General features: G+C 42.3%; 1 protein-coding gene across 9 annotated transcripts in view; it reads left to right on the top strand.

Annotated features, from left to right (window-relative positions):
- Window positions 1-16,577, top strand: part of cfap221 (cilia and flagella associated protein 221) — a 97,924-nt gene that overhangs the window by 72,309 nt on the left and 9,038 nt on the right. For 7 of the 9 annotated variants that reach the window (XM_079495830.1, XM_079495823.1, XM_079495827.1 and 4 more), the window contains one exon: window positions 6,281-7,066. The exons of the other annotated variants lie outside the window; for them this stretch is intronic. The gene's annotated coding sequence lies outside the window, so the exon portion shown is untranslated. Of the gene's footprint in view, window positions 1-6,280; window positions 7,067-16,577 lie in introns of those variants that run through there. 9 annotated transcript variants of the gene reach the window in all.

The raw sequence follows: 16,577 nt of genomic DNA, 5'->3' as shown, positions 1-16,577 counted from the left end.
GGCGGGAACCCCTTTTGGTGTTAGCATTATGTTATGCTTTAGCTATTGAAAAATAGCAGATCTACAAGCTCGTAGCGCGCCAGTCTGCTATTTTTTAAAAATCGAAGAACGACTGACATAGAAACATAGCTTTTTCAGAAAACTGTCAGGATGTAGAAGACATTTTTTGAATCTGATCTCAGGTCAAAATGGGTTTTAACACAAATCTTCTCTTCTGGGGTTCCCTGGCACAAAACATTTTCAGATGGGGGTCCGCGGCCAGATACGTATAATTATGGGGGTCCTTATTGGCACAAAAAGGTTTGAGAACTACTGATTTAGAAGGCATTTGTAGAAGGTAACGGGTGCCCCAAGTTCTCCCACACAACCATCCTTCTCCGTTCTCTACACTGGCTCCCCGTAGCGGCTCGCATCCAGTTCAAAACCCTGGTGTTAGCCTATAGGGCAGTGAAAGGAACAGCTCCTTCCTACCTCCGGGCTATGGTCGATGCCTACACCCCTGCCCGACCACTTCGGTCTGCCACCTCGGGGCGACTGATTGCCTCGTCACTCAAGGGTCCTTCTGGCCGATCCACACGGTCATGGACATGGTGGAATGAACTTCCCACTGATGTTAGGACAGCAGAGTCACTGCCCATATTTCGCCGCAGGTTGAAAACCCACCTCTTCAGGAAACACTACCGTTCCTCTCTGCCTGACCTACTTGTTGTTAACTAGTTGTACGAACGCTTGTTTTCTATTGTTGTATTGTTTATTGGATCTTGTTTAGTCGATACACTTAATTGTTTTAGCTCATGCTCATTTGATTTCGCTATTTTGTCTCATCTGTTTAAGGAAATAGGTAGCTGATATATTGCACTTTTACCTTAGCGCTAGGTATACTCTTGGTTGCTTGTTTTTGCAGAAAATGCACTAAAGACTTCTGGTGATTAGTAGTTTTTGTTCCCTACCTATGTTGAATACACTTATTGTAAGTCGCTTTGGATAAAAGCGTCTGCTAAATGACTGTAATGTAATGTAATGTACAGTCGCCCCTTTTCCATCTCGCCCCACTACTCTACCTAGCTGTAAATAACAAACATAATTCATGTTGGTTATTATATAAAAGGTATTATCATATTCATTTATCATTGTTAAATTCACTCTGTATATTCACGGGCATAATAGCATGATGATGCCATTACAAAACATGGGCTACATGGAAGAAATGTGTTAATAAAACGAAATTAACTGCTAGAAAGGTCCTAAATTAACTTAATTACGCAGTCACCGTGTCTGTGTCATGTTGTTCTTTCTTAATTTTACAGAGCATAGAGATCGACTACTATACAATCAAATACATCTGTATACAAGATCACTTCAGATTTCAGAGAGGGAGGGAAATACTAAATTACCTGTTAACTACATTAAAACACTTCACGGGGGCGAGTTGGTAAAGGGGCGAGTCGTTTGGTATTCTTGTAGAATCGGCCTCAGGGTCTTAATGGCTTACCCCCCCCCCCCCCCCTCCCTCAGAAGCCATGCTGTCAGTGAACTGACTGTGAGGGACCGCAGCGCAGCATGTCTCCACTCTCCCCCCTAGAGGGCGCTCTCCATCTATCCCTGCTGCCATGGGAGAGTTAATACAAGTGTAACAATGCTTAAGTGTGCAAGTGAGAGGCAGACCCACTTGTGACCAGCACTTGCACACACCTACTTACACTTTTGTATTATTATACTTATTACATCACCATTGTAGGCAATTTTTTTGTTTTGTTGTTGTTGCCATTTTCAATGTAAACAAAAGTTGCCAATCTACAAGCTCACAACGCGACACACTTTTTTTGATTGATTGAAAAATGTATTAACAGTTTGCAGAATTACAGTACATTTCAAGCACAAACTCAATACAAAGGCTGTTAACTGTGAGTGGACGACCCAATTAAGCATTACACTTGTTTCCAATAGGGTCCACAATGTTCAATTCATCAAAAACATTTAGAGACGTACAAATAGACACTTCTATATAGACAAAGGACAGAACAGGAATTCATCATAAAGGAGGTAAAAAGGGAAAAGAAACATATACAGTGAGGGGAAAAAAGGGGTGGGCGGTGGGGGGGATTCACGTTCAGCTCCGTTCATTTGTTTGTTTTCCTTGGAGGAGCTGCGTTGGGTCCCCAAGTCGGCTCCGTGGCCGTACCTTGAGTTGGCTGTGTGGCCGTGACCGTCTCTTGTGTTGTCCTTGTGTTGGGTCCCCAAGTCGGCTCCGTGGCCGTACCTTGAGTTGGCTGTGTGGCCGTGACCGTCTCTTGTGTTGTCCTTGCGTTGGGTCCCGAAGTCGGCTCAGTGGCCATACCTTGAGTTGGCTGTGTGGCCGCGACCGTTTCTTGTGTTGTCCTTGCGTCCGTGTTTGAGGGATTCCGATTTTACAGGGGCCAGTTTCGAATTGCAGCCGTCCGTAGGTGCCCTTTGAGAGCGGTTTTGAAGGAGTCAAGGGATTCGCATGTCTTAATGACTGTTGGTAGGGCGTTCCACATTTTGGTGGCATAGGAGCGAAAATAATTTAGTCCCTTGTTTGTGCCGAATCTGGGTTGTACATGGTTCGTTGCACTCCCTCTGGTGTTGTGGGTGTGGACTTCGTTAACATTAAGGAAGTATCTAGACAGGTACATGGGTATCTTGGTGGTGTATCGAATCTTGTGGACCAGACCCATTGCAAGATGCTGTACTCTGTCGTCGACCCTAAGCCATTCCAGCCTGTCGAAGTGGGCAGGGGTGAGGTGGGTTCGGGGGGCGAGGTCAAGTAGGAGCCTGACCAGTTTGTTTTGGGAAGTCTGGAGCCTGGTTTTAAGGGCCTTTGAGGTGCTGTGGTACCAGGAGGTGCATGCATAGTCAAAGAAACCCTGTACAAGGGCTCCTGTTAAGGTCTTCAAGGTTTTTTTGTCGACCAGTGAGGAGATCCTGTAAAGGAATCTTGTTCTATGGTTGACCTTTTTGATTACGTTGGTGGCCATTTTATCACCTGAAAGATTAGCCTCCAGGATGGAACCTAGGTAGGTAATTTCATCTTTACGTGTGATAACATTGTCACCCACTCTAACCAAGAAGCCATTTGCCTTGCTGAGATTACTATTAGAGCCAAAGAGAATGGATTCAGTTTTTCCCAGGTGTAAAGATAGTTTGTTATCAGCGAGCCAGGTGCAGATTCTACCGAGTTCAGAGCTGAGGGCCTTTTCAACCTGCAGTTTGTTCCTGTCCGAGACTAGCAGTGCCGAGTCATCTGCGAACAGGAACAAGTTGCAGTCACAAGCTAAAGTCATGTCGTTAACATATATTAGGAACAGTAAAGGCCCTAGTATGCTCCCTTGTGGAACGCCACAGCTCACTGGGAGGGGGGGGGGACAGTGTTCCATTCACCTCCACCCCTCCAGGTAGGATTGCATCCAGCTCACTGATGTGCTATCGAAAACCAATTGCTTTTAGCTTGTTAACCAGTATGGAGTGGTTCACGGTGTCAAAAGCCTTTTGGAGGTCCAGCATGACCATGCCGCAGTATTTGCCAGCATCCACCTCATGTTTGATGTGGTCGCTCAAATAGAGAAGGCATGTGTCAGTGGAGTGGGACGTTCTGAAGCCAGATTGGAACTCGTACATTAATTTATTAGTGGCAAGATACTTTTCAATCTGTTCATAGACTATTTTTTCCATCACTTTCGAGATGGAGCTTAGAATAGAAATAGGGCGGTAGTTGCCGGGGTCTAATTTACTCCCTTTCTTGTGCAAGGGGGTTACTTTGGCCAGTTTGAAATCTTGGGGGACCTGTCCCTGTTTGATGGAGAGGTTTACTATGTGGGTGATGATTGGAGCTATAGAGATTGCTGAGTCTCTGAGAAATTTGGAGGGAATATTGTCATGGCCTGTGGCCTTGTGGGGTCTGAGGGCACTCAGTTTCTTAATTACCTCATCAGTTGTTACCATAACTAGTTTAAAATCGTCTTTACAAACACCTAGGTTTCTGTAGAAGGTTGTAATGTGCTCTACACCAAAGAGCCCAGAGTGGGAGGGCAGTTTGTTAACTAGAGTTGTTGCTATGTTTGTAAAGAAGATATTCAAGTAGTTGGCCACATCAAGCTTGTCAGTGATGAGAGTGTTGTCCGATTTGATGTTTATGTTTGAAAACCTGGTTTTTAGTTTCTGACCGCAGCCTAGTTGATTGTTTAGTAGCTTCCAGAGCTCACGAGGATTGTTTTTGTTTTCCTGTGCTTTATCATTGATGAAGTTACTTTTAGCTGATTTGGTCATGGCAGTTACACTGTTTCTTAGCTTGGTTCGTTGGGTATTTAGGTTGTCCAACTGAGCTTGGCGATCACTGTTGAAGCGCTTGGCTAGCTTTGACTTGCATATTAGAAATTCAGAGCATTTTTTGTCTCTGGCTTTCATTGCAGTCAGTATGTCCGAATTCATCCATGGTTCCGAGCGGGTTTTGCCCCTGGTGGTTCTCAAAGGAGCCATGTTGTTCAGTACTGATGTAAATTTGGTTTTGAAGCCAAGCCAAGCTTCTTCGACAAGTGTGCTTTTAAGCTCATTGGACCAATCCAGACTCTCCAATTCTTGGTTAAAGACCTCACTAGAGTAGGTTTTGAGGTCCCTTGATATGACTGTTTTGTGGCAGCCGGTCTTAAGTTTTTGTATTTTGCGGGTACAGAATATCATAAAATGATCACTAAGCCCACATACAATAACCCCTTTCTTGGAGATTCTGGATTTGTCCGAGGACAGAATGAGATCAATGACAGTTTGAGTAGAAACACACACTCTAGTGGGTTGGGTAATAAGCTGGCTAATACTATGCAGATCACAAAACCTACTAAATGATTTGAAAACAGGCGCCTCTTTACGCTGTACGTCTGTATTCAGATAGCCCATCAGGATTTTCTCTGCACCCTCCTCCTCAGCTAAGCATCCCTCAAGAATATCATAAAAGCCTTGCTGGTCAGGAGGTCTGTAGACTGTGCCAACTAGTACTGATTTCGCATTTTTGAAAATTAATTCAACCCACACAGTTTCAATTTCAACATGCTGTAAGTCAGTACGGGTAATGAATTCAGTATCTTTGTGGATATACATGCAAACACCACCCCCATTACGGTTTCTATCAGTTCTGACTACTGAGTAGTTCTCAATTTCAATCTCAGCGTCCCTGATGGATTCATCTCAGAAAAACACAAAATGTTTGCCTTGCCGGTAAGGAATAATTCTCTAATTTCGGCCAGTTTGGAATAAAGGCTGTTTATCACTGCAATGCGTTGTAAGCTTGGAGATTGTCTATTAACAGGCATAACTTCACTCCTGAGGCCAATTCTACAAAAATGCCTTCTAGACCTTCTCAAACTTTTGTGTCAAGGACCCCCTAAATGTTATGTATACATATATACATGACCCCCCCCCCCCCCCCCCATCTGACAGTGTTTTGTGCCAGGGACCCCCAGAAGAGAAGATTTGTGTATTAAGTTATTCAAAAAATGTCAATATATATATATATTTTTTGTCGCGTAAAAGAAGTGCTTTTGGACATTCAACGACAGCGACAATTTGTCTTATGAGGACCAGGAAAATTGTCCTAAAATAAATCATGTTTCTTAAATTCTACTATACCTTTGGGGACATTCGGTACATAGTAAGACATGCACGTACGCACATGCTTGGGCACAGCTTTCTGCGGCTGTGGTGACTGCGTGTGCGCACGCACGCACGCACGCACGCACGCACAGAGTTCAGAGAGTGGAGGTCATGGGAGCGGTGAACCCGTGTGGGAGTTGTGAGGCCAGTGGAATGAAAAATGTCAGAAGATATCGGAATGACAGCCCAAGCTGCTCCTAACGAGGACGGCGGGATCTCACCTTCGCTGCAGCTCCCAAATGTCACCGGCGAGGATCGCTTTGTATTATTAACCCATTCTGGGTGGGAACCCCTTTTGGTGTTTTAAGCATTATGTTACACTTTAGCTATTGAAAAATAGCAGATCTACAAGCTCATAGCGCGGCACCGAGTGCCGCGCTACGAGCTTGTAGGTCTGCTATTTTTGAAAAATCATGAAAATGTGGCGGAAATCTTTGAATATATATTCTTTCAGGGCGAACGTTTTTAGTTCTTTAATAGTACTTTAATGGTTTGAGAACTATTTCATGTCAAGGACTTAGAAGACATTTGTTGAATCTGGTGTCAGGTCGAAATGGGTTAACCTTCCATCCGTCTTTGTTTTACCTTTTTTTTTTTTTTTTGCTTTTTGTTTTGGCAGATTTTGGCCCCGTCGTTGAGCTGCTTATATACGTGGGGATCAGCGCTGCAGTTGTAACGGCCAGAAGAACCGCGGCCGCTACACACAGTCAGTGGTTCTCAAACTTTTCCATGTCCAAGGGAGGGACCACCACATTGATATGGATTTGGCCGCGGACGGACCCACATCGTGTGTGACGTGTGTGTCGTGTCGCTCTTGGGGCAGACGGTTCTCGAGTTTGCGCGGATTGCAGATGTACATATATACAGTACAGAGATTCGGTGCATTTATTGTTAAACACCTTGGAGGCCCGGAACTATTTAATCCATTTCATCCATGTGCCCATCATTTATAGCGCACAGACCACTTTTACCGGCGCACCGGAAGCTGGTGTGCATGTCTGTGTAGCAGCTAACAATAGCCACACCACGGGAGGTAATAATAAATCTATCGCGACTAGCGACTGGACCGCGGAAGGCCGTCAAACACAGGATCTTTTTTCAGAATTAGACGGGATGATTTAGATCGCGAGTTATGATCGTTTTAAGATTTTCGTTTTCGTCAGCTAAACAGGCAGGGGACATTTTCGATGACGTGTCACTTTTTGACACGTCATCGGAATGGGCAACAAGCGCTCCAAGGCTCTAGTCTAGAGCGGTGCGAACGGTTTTGTTATCATTAATCTCCGTCCTATTTATCAATCTCCGGCTTGGGCACTTGACCATGACCTTGAACTTGGACGGAGAACTCCGCCCCGGGCCTCCAAGGTGTGTGTGTGTGTGTGTGTGTGTGTGTGTGTGTGTGTGTGTGTGTGTGTGTGTGTGTGTGTGTGTGTGTGTGTGTGTGTGTGTGTGTGTGTGTGTGTGTGTGTGTGGGGGTGGGTGGGCGGGCGGGCGGGCGGGCGGGCGCAGTATGTACTTGTATTACTCTATTTGTGAGGGCCAAATGTCTACTAGAATTTGAGAAATAGCTATTGTGAGAAAGAATGTCCTGGTCCTGACAAGAGCAACGGTTGTTTTATATAGGCTTATAGCAGGAAAATACTTGAATTCATCCTCACAAATATAATTAAATATTGTGTGTACCTAAATACATGAATACTGAACGCTCTCTTTCGTGTCGCCCATTCACATGCCACATTCAGTGTGACATTGTGTATTAGTAGCGGTTCTCAGCAGAGAACTTGTGTCTTTTTCAATTAAATTCTTTGACCGCCAACCCCAAAACCTTCCTTTTGACTTTCAGTATCCTCTGTATGGAATGACTTCAAGTGTGGCACTCAAAATGCCTCTCTTAGTCATCCTACAGTAGGTCGTGCTTAACTTTTTAGCTGCCAGCAGGGGGCAGCATAAGCACACGTATGGACTGCCACACCCGTCCGCTCTAATGCTGCGATCCTCGTTTTCCTTTCCGGGTTATTCAGGAAGGTGGGGGCCTTTTGTTACGAGCACATCACCACTCGCATTAGCTCAGACCCCTTAGCTAGCATTACAAGCAGTTACATTTGCTCATCGATGCGGTACAAACTCACAAATGATTTACGATCGTGGGGATGCGCGGCGGCCCACCATTGGACAGCTCTCGAACCTTTTGAGATACAGTGCTTTGAAAATCCTGTTCCCATAGCTGGTGGGGACAGAGGCTCTCCATACTAACCGGAGCCATGTTAAAAGGTAAATAATCGGTCGCTGCTTTCATATATGGAGTAAGCGGTTGTCTACGAACATAAGCGTAGATAGCACTAGTAGGTACCGTTAGCCTAGCTACGTTTATTTGGGTAGTAATGGCAGCAAAAAAGTTGCGTAATGCTTTTGACTCTTGAAGCCTGGTGAGCGTGTTGTGGAAGCATTACATCAAAACCCCCAAAAATACAATTGCTCCATATTGCGTTGCTTGTGTATACGAACCAAAAAAACCACATGACTCACAAAGACGAAACCGAGAGACCGAAACAGCCACAGGGTTCAGAGAGAGGGAGAAGAGGGACGCAATTATTTATTTATTTCAGATTCCTCTGGAGGGTGAGCTCACCGTGTATACGACTCGAGGGAGATAATTCCACTTTGCTTTGTTGTCATATCAGCTTATCCTGACTGTCCACAGTATTAACCCATTTTGGGCGGTAACCCCTTTTGGTGTAAGCATTATGTTATGCTTTAGCTATTGAAAAATAGCAGATCTACAAGCTCATAGCACGCCACCGAGTGGCGCGCTACGAGCTTGTAGGTCTGCTATTTTTGAAAAATCGAAGAACATAGCTTTTTCAGAAAACTGTCAGGATTTAGAAGACATTTATAGAATCGTTCCCAGATCAAAATGGGTTAATGGGTCTGGCTAAAGTGGCTGTCTATGTTTGGGCTCCGGCTGAAGCCACGTCCAAACCAATATGAGCATGTTTGAGCACCGTTTCAGAAATGATCTCCGTCCACTCCACACCCCAAATGCCTGAAAACGCATATCGCATAACTTCCGCGGCTAAATATATATTTTTTTGGGGGGGGGGTCCTTGGCCCAAAAAGCGTTGAGAACCAATGTTGTAAAGTCCGCAGAAAGATAAGGCTGATTGATTGGTTTAAGGTTCCTCTTAAAAAAATGTAGCCGAAATGCGTCCGTCATTGTCATGTTGCTTTAATAATAAAAATGAGAAGTGCCTGAATGGACATCACTGTGTCCCAAACAGTGGGTCGGGACTCATTTGTGGCTTATGGATCCATTTCCGTGGGTCGTGAGTGAATTTATCCCTTTTATTTTTTGTTTGCTATATTTTTTCATTCATTATTAATAATTTTTTTCCAAAAAATCAAGTAAATTCCCTAAATTAAAAAACAGATATGAAGTACTGAAAAATAGCACATCTGCAAGCTCGCAACGCGGCGAAAAGTGCTTGTAGATCTGCTATTTTCACTAGTTTGGGTCCCCCCGGCAAGGCAAACATCTGATTTCTCTTGTGGGTCTTGGAGCTAAAAGGTTTGGGGAGCCACTACCTTACATGATTTGCTTTTTGATATCGCTTCTATGACTGGGAGTTTGTGCTCGCATTTCTTCTCATTTTGTTTGACCCCCATGGAAGCCCCTCAAGGACCCCTGGGGGTCCCCAGAGTAGACCACCCCACTTTGACCCCCCTGGAAGCCCCTCAAGGACCCCTGGGGGTCCCCAGAGTAGACCACCCCCACTTTGAGAACCACTGAGAAAGCTAAATCCTTAATTGAACTCTGTGTTGTTGTTTTTTTCGGGTTTTTTTTCTTCCTTCACCGTGTTTTTATTACGTGACAAACGACACAAATTAGGACAAATTTGACAGGTCAGGAATAATTTAAAAGGCACACTTTCAAATTCATGCAGTCTTTCAAACATTTCTGTACGCATTTCTCTCTCATAGAGCAGAGCACCCGGTCCCACCCTGACATGTCATAAGTTGGCAACATCATGCCCCCACTTGCTAGTGATATTTTAATGATCTTATCACCGCTCTGACTCATGTTTTTCAGTGAGCCGGCGTCTTATTCTCCCTCAACGCAACTTGACAAAATATTTGAATCTCTCTCCAGCTAAAAGGCTGATGTTCTGAAGGAAACGCATAATTATGTTACATGAATGGCGTGTGCTGTGTCAGCATCACACGTCCCCCTCCCGTTTCCCCCAGTTTTAAGGTTATGCCCCCCGCTCGAAAAATTAATACATAAAAATAAATGTTTTGGCATGTTTTATATTCTTTTTTTTTCAGACAGATCAGACAAGACATAATGCAGGACTGTGCGATAAGACTTCAAATCAATATCACGATTATACTAAACTTTTTGCCTCGATTTGCCTTATCCATAACTTTTTTTTTTTTTTTAACAATATATTTATTGCATTTTTCTTTTTTTTAAACAAACAGACAATACAACAGAACAATATACAATACATAATACAGACAGTACAATTACTTAAAAAACAAAAACAAAAACAAAACAAACATACAGTACATACATATAAATACAGTATATTAAAACAAAATAAGGGCACTTAGACTGGTAACAACAACAAGACCAAATAGCTGCATAGAGTACAATTAAACACTTTCAGTTTCAACCATTAAATAAGACAAATCATTAACCGTAATATACTGGATAAACCGTCCCCATATCCTATCAAACATCTCTTGTTTATTTTTCAGCGTATAAGTGATTCTTTCCAGAGGAAGACACAATGACAGCTCCCTAAACCACTGAGCAATACTGGGTTTGCCTACCTTTTTCCACGATAAAGCTATAGCCCTTTTGGCTTGTAGTAAACATAAATCTAGAAATCTTTGTTCGCTACTCTGAATCTTATGGCCAGGTGGATAAAGACCTAATAGAAACAGTTTCGGGTCAAGCTCAATATTTATCAACAATATCTTCTGAATCTCCCTCCTTACTTCTCCCCAGAATTCTTTCACTCTTGGGCATGCCCACAGACAATGGAAAAGTGTACCTTTGTCTTTACCACATCTGATACAAGTATCTGGAATATCTGCACTAAATTTATTTAATTTCTCTGGAGTGATATACACCCTCATCAGCCAATTATATTGCAATAGTTTTAACCGAGTGTTACCCGTCTGGGATTGAGCCTCCGTACAGGCCGTGCTCCACTCTTCCAGTGTCAATTCCTCTTGCAGATCAGCCTTCCATGCATTATATTTGGATTCAGAGGATTCGGGAGAGAATTCTACTAACATAGAGTATAAGTCAGAAATGATGCCCTTATTAAAGGGGTTTCTGATAAGCTCTTTCTCTATTATTGACAAGGGAGGGAGTGTCAGAGAGTTCACCTGTTTAACCCCTATAAAGCTTCTGAGTTGTAAATACTTAAAGAAGTGTGTACGAGGTAAATTGTATTTAGCAGCTAGTTCATCAAAAGAGAGTAGATTCCCCCTTTTGTCAAAAACATCCTTCCATTGTTTAATCCCTTTCTCAGCCCATATCTTGAAGCCCCCATCCGCCCTACCTGGGGTGAAATGTTCATTTCCCCAAATTGGGCTGAATCGAAAACTGGGTTGGATATCCAAAAGATACAGTCTGACATCCTGCCAAACTTTAATCATGTTTTTAACAATAGGATTAGCGGTATATCTTTTCAGTTTTTTACTCGAATTAGAGTAGAGATATTCGGGCAGCGGGAGCTTCAAAGAGTATGATTCAATGTTCCTCCACGTAGGGGATCCCCTCTCTGTATAATAGAACATTATAGTTCTCAACTGAGCTGCCCAATAGTACCATAACACATTAGGGCACTTTAGCCCTCCTCTATCATAAGGTAGATATAACAGCGATAAACGGAGCCTGGGGCGTCGGTTATTCCAAATAAAATTACGAAACAATTTTTCCATCTTAGTAAAAAAACCGTCAGGAGGCGGCAAGGGGATATTCTGAAACAAATACAACAGTTTAGGGAGTGTGTTCATTTTGAGGATATTTATTCTACCTATAAGAGAAATTGGAAGGTTTGACCATCTGTCCAACGCCTCAGTAATAGACTCTATAATTGGGTTATAATTCTGATCTACCACATCTTCTAGTTTAGGGACAATCTGGATACCTAAATAGGTAAATTTGTCTACCGTTCTAAAGTGACTTGTGTAATTCGGCGGATTAGCTCTCTCTTTTGGGTTAAGGAGCATTATAGAAGATTTTGAATTGTTAACTTTATAACCGGATATACTGCCAAATTGCTTAATGAGCTCCATAAGCCTTGGTATTGACTGTTCCAGATTTTTTAGAAAAAGAATCACATCATCAGCATATAAAGCAATTTGATGATCAAACCCGCCAATATTTATACCTGTAATTCTTGTACTTCCCCTCACCGCTACAGCAAAAGGCTCTATTGCGATTAAAAACAAAAGGGGGGACAAAGGGCATCCCTGTCTGCAGCCCCTACCTATCCTTAATTGCTTTGATACAATATTATTGGTGATTACTTCTGCATAAGGGTTGTTGTACAAGAGTTTGACCCACCTACAAAACTTTTCTCCGAGGCCAAAGCGCTCCAAAAGTTCAAACAAGTAAGGCCATTCGACTCTATCGAATGCCTTCTCTGCGTCCAGTGACAGTAAGGCAGTATCTGGCGCCCCCTTCTGGTCATGTAAAATATTTAGGACCCTCCTCACATTATGAAATCCCTGTCTTCCAATCATAAAACCGTTTTGATCTCCCGTTATGATTTCAGGTAATAAAACCTCTAGTCTTTTGGCCATAATTTTACAAAGTATTTTTAAATCTGAATTCAATAGGCTAATAGGCCTCATATTTTCACATTTATCGTTTGATTTCCCCGGTTTTGGGAGAAGGGTGATCAGGGCTCCTCTCAGAGTAGGCGGGAGTATACCAGTCTGGAAAGATTCTGAAAACATTTCCAGAAGGGGTGTTTTGAGTTTGAATATGAACTTTTTGTAGATATCAATAGGCAGGCCGTCTGGTCCAGGCGCCTTTCCAGAGTTCATACACATTATAGCCTCAGCTATTTCCCCTAGAGTTAAACCTGCCCCCAGCTTTGCATTATCTTCCTCTGCTATCTTGGGTAAGTTAAGGTTGTCCAGAAATGAGTCCTGTTGTGAATGTCCCTGTGATAATTCAGAGCTATATAATCTTTCGTAATACTCTCTAAACGCTTCATTTATTGCAACAGGGTCTGCCACTGTCTCCCCAACACTGTTTTTTAGGATTGTAATGGATCTTTCTGTTTGGAGTTTTTTAATGCGCCATGCCAGCACCTTGCCCGCTTTCTCTCCTTGGTCAAATATAGATTGTTTAAGCTTTAGTAAGTTAGCCGCTGCTTTAGAGGCTGACATTTCATTAAATTGAGATCTCAACAACAACAACTCTTGGTGTAGTTTAGGGCAGGGGTTCTTGAAATAAATATTCTCTACATTTTTAATTTTTGACTCCAATAATAATCTTTTTTGGTTGGCCTTTTTGGACTTTGAACTGGTAAAGTTAATTATTTGTCCCCTTATAAATGCCTTAAATGCTTCCCATCTAGTGCAGGCTGACGTTTCAGTAGTATTAACTGCAAAGTACATGTCTATTTGCTGCTCTAGAAAGTCCATCAGCTCTGAATCCTGCAACCATTTGGGTTGGAATTTCCATTTAGGGGGATCCCGCCTCAGACCCGGATCCACATAGATCAGGCTGTTGGGAGCATGGTCCGAAATTAAAATGCTGTCATATGTGCAATCCTTAATTTTGTAAGCCAAATTTGCAGAGATTAAATAGTAATCAATACGGCTATAAGAGCCATAGGTTTTAGAGAAACAGGAGTACACCAAAGTGTCAGGGTATTTTTCCCTCCAAATGTCTTTCAAATTAAGTTCCTTAATAAATTGATGAATTATTTCCCTACTCCTTTTATGAGATTTATCCGATTGAGATGATCTATCCTTGTCTGGCATCAGAGTACAATTCCAGTCTCCCGCAATGATGTAATGCCCTTTAAGTGATGTCAAAAGAATAAAAAGATCGCTGAAAAACTTCGGGTCATCTGTATTTGGTGCATAAATATTGACTAAAATTAAACTTTCTGTAAAGAGAGTGCCTTGAACGATCAAGTATCTACCCATTTTGTCTGGTATTACCTTTGTGACCTTAAAAGGAATAGACCTGTGCACAAGAGTCAAAACTCCTCTAGCCTGAGTATTAAAGGGTGCTGAGAAAACCTCACCCTGCCACCTCCTCCTAATCCTAAGATCCCCGCTTGCCTCCAAATGAGTCTCCTGTAAAAATATTATTTTAGACTGTAAATCTTTCAGTCTCCCCATAACCTGTTTAACTTTTTTGAGTTTTTGCAACCCTCTGCAGTTCCATGATGTGAATTTAACTTCTAATCCACTGGTCATGACTGTTGACTTTAAGTAAAAGTATAATTAAAGTGTCATAGTTCAAACCCAACCCTGTACCCTTATACCGTAAACTCAAAACATACACATAAACCAAAAAAGACCTCACATAAAACACACAAATAACACAACCCTTGAAGCCCCTTAACAAGACTTCTTTCCCCCCCCCCATCCATTGGCTTCGGTACAGCCGAAACCTGTTCCACCCTTGTGGAGGAACAGTCAAACAACGCTGAACGATTCTGGATCTACTCTCTTCCCTCCGTTAATTAAATGAAAACAGTCCCTGTCAATCAAAGCCTTAAAACAATGAGCAGTGCAAATCATAACCATAGTAACCCTCGTAACCTGTAAACCCAAGCATTTCTCGGTTCCATTTTTTTTTTTTTTTTTTTTTTTATAGTAATACACATAATACATATGATAGCCACTTTTTAAATCATACATATTGTACCAATTATAACACTTGTTAATCATGGCTCTTATCAGTTGTAATTGTCATTATTTCCCTGAATTTTTATTTGAATTTTAGCCTAAAATAATTTAAACTCTGTATAATGGTTTAATTTAGCTACATATGTAATAGTATAACCAACATAAACCATACCTAACTTCAGTAAATGTTGTCAACATGGATTGTCAAATTACCCTTCTATTTTAAATCCAAGCCACTATAAACTCAGTGTATCCACAGGTCAGGAAAACACATGAAACCTCTGAATGCTGCAGGGGGCAGCATACACCAAAGTTACCCAACCACTCGAGCCTAAATACACCCGGAGGTGAAACAAAATGGTGCCGCGAGATGCACCCTGGGACATTGAGTACCGCGAAATGCATCTTGGGATATTGAGTGCTCATCCCCAACAACACAACCAAACACACGACCAACCCTACATTAGCGCACCAACCCTTCCACCCTCTCATTATGTCAACATATTCACCTTCTTTTTAAAACAACAAACGAAATATAAACCGTAAAACGAGCGTGTATTCTGTCTAAATAGTGGCGAGATAGAAAAAAGAAATAAATAAATAAAGTCACTAAGCACAACCAGCGCAAGCACCGGAGCATTTTTCAAGCCGTGTTCAGATAATAAGAAAAAAAAGAAGTCAGTCTCCAGTGATTACTAGCCTGCGCCCCCAACTCTACTAAACAATTGTACAACAGTTCCATAAACCCGGTTTACACATTTAAGTAAATAAACTTCTAGGATAACATAAAATAAAAAATAAAAAATAAAAAGTCAGTCATATGTGGATTCAGGACATTGCGCGATTGAATAGTCTGTGATGGTATGGTCAATGTATCAATGCCATTAGATTAGTGACACACTTGCTTCAGTCCCATGAACCCCATATAAGTTTGTAAAATAAATATAAAATAAAGTGCAAAAATTTAAGCTTGTGATAACCCCGCCTAGATTAAGAACAGTATAGTAGCAAAGGATGTGAATGAATATTTCGATTGAAGTTTAGCCCCCGAGGCTAGTCAAAAGCTTACCAAGCTAGCAAGCTAGCCCGCACATCTTTCTACTCATCTTCGTCCCGTCCCAGACCTCCTGAATCTCCTTCTCCGGCTCCTGGCGCTGGCGGTTCACCCTCTCGTCTCCGATCCGCTTTAATTCGCCCGGCGAAAATCGCTGCATCCTCAGGATTGTTGAATGAATGCGTTCGGTCCTTGTAGGTCACCAGGAGCTTGCAGGCCGGTAGTTGTATCCCACAGCGTAATTCCATGTCACGGTACGCCTGTCTCACCTCGTCGAATCCCTTCTTATCCATAACTTTTAACTTTAAAGTCTTCAATCAATTTACTTCTTGTGTCTCCTACGCTTTTGTTCGGGCAGTTCCCACTTACCCTACGTCTAATGTTGCTATCATTAGACGTAGGGTAAGTGATTGTCTCGTTGCTATAGAGTGTTGGTTCAGTAGCAGGAGTCTCCTAATGATTTGAGCCTAAATCACCGCTCTGATATAACCAGTCATTTCTGTTTGACTTCTAAAGCCATTTCAGCTGCAGCACACTTTACTACAGTACTTATTTAGATGGTAATAAGCGAATTATCACAAAAACCCAACCCCCATTGAGGGCTTATATTAGGGGAAATAGCCAATAATGTGCTTTTGCACAAAATAACACCTGGACCTCTTTGGTGCAGGACGTAACAATTACAAATAAAGCTAAGAAAGCCTTCTAGCATGGACTTATCCTTTAAGTGCAGTTTTGCCTTTATGCCGTGTTAAGAGTTTGACGCCATACCCCGCGGAACCCGCCTTTTAATCAAATATCCAACGCTGCCGACATTGTTTTATTACCTTTGGAGCATACGCTGAAGTATTTGCAGCTTTCAACCACGAAAATCCGGTAAAAAATGGTCGTTCGTCTTGTTATGATCAGATGCACCAGCGGCCATGACAATGCGAAACGAAACCAAAGTGCAGAGCAAGTTGTAGTC

Source organism: Electrona antarctica, assembly GCF_951216825.1.
Source record: "Electrona antarctica genome assembly, chromosome: 24".
Lineage (NCBI taxonomy): Eukaryota > Metazoa > Chordata > Actinopteri > Myctophiformes > Myctophidae > Electrona > Electrona antarctica.
This window is presented reverse-complemented; position numbering and strand designations above follow the sequence as displayed.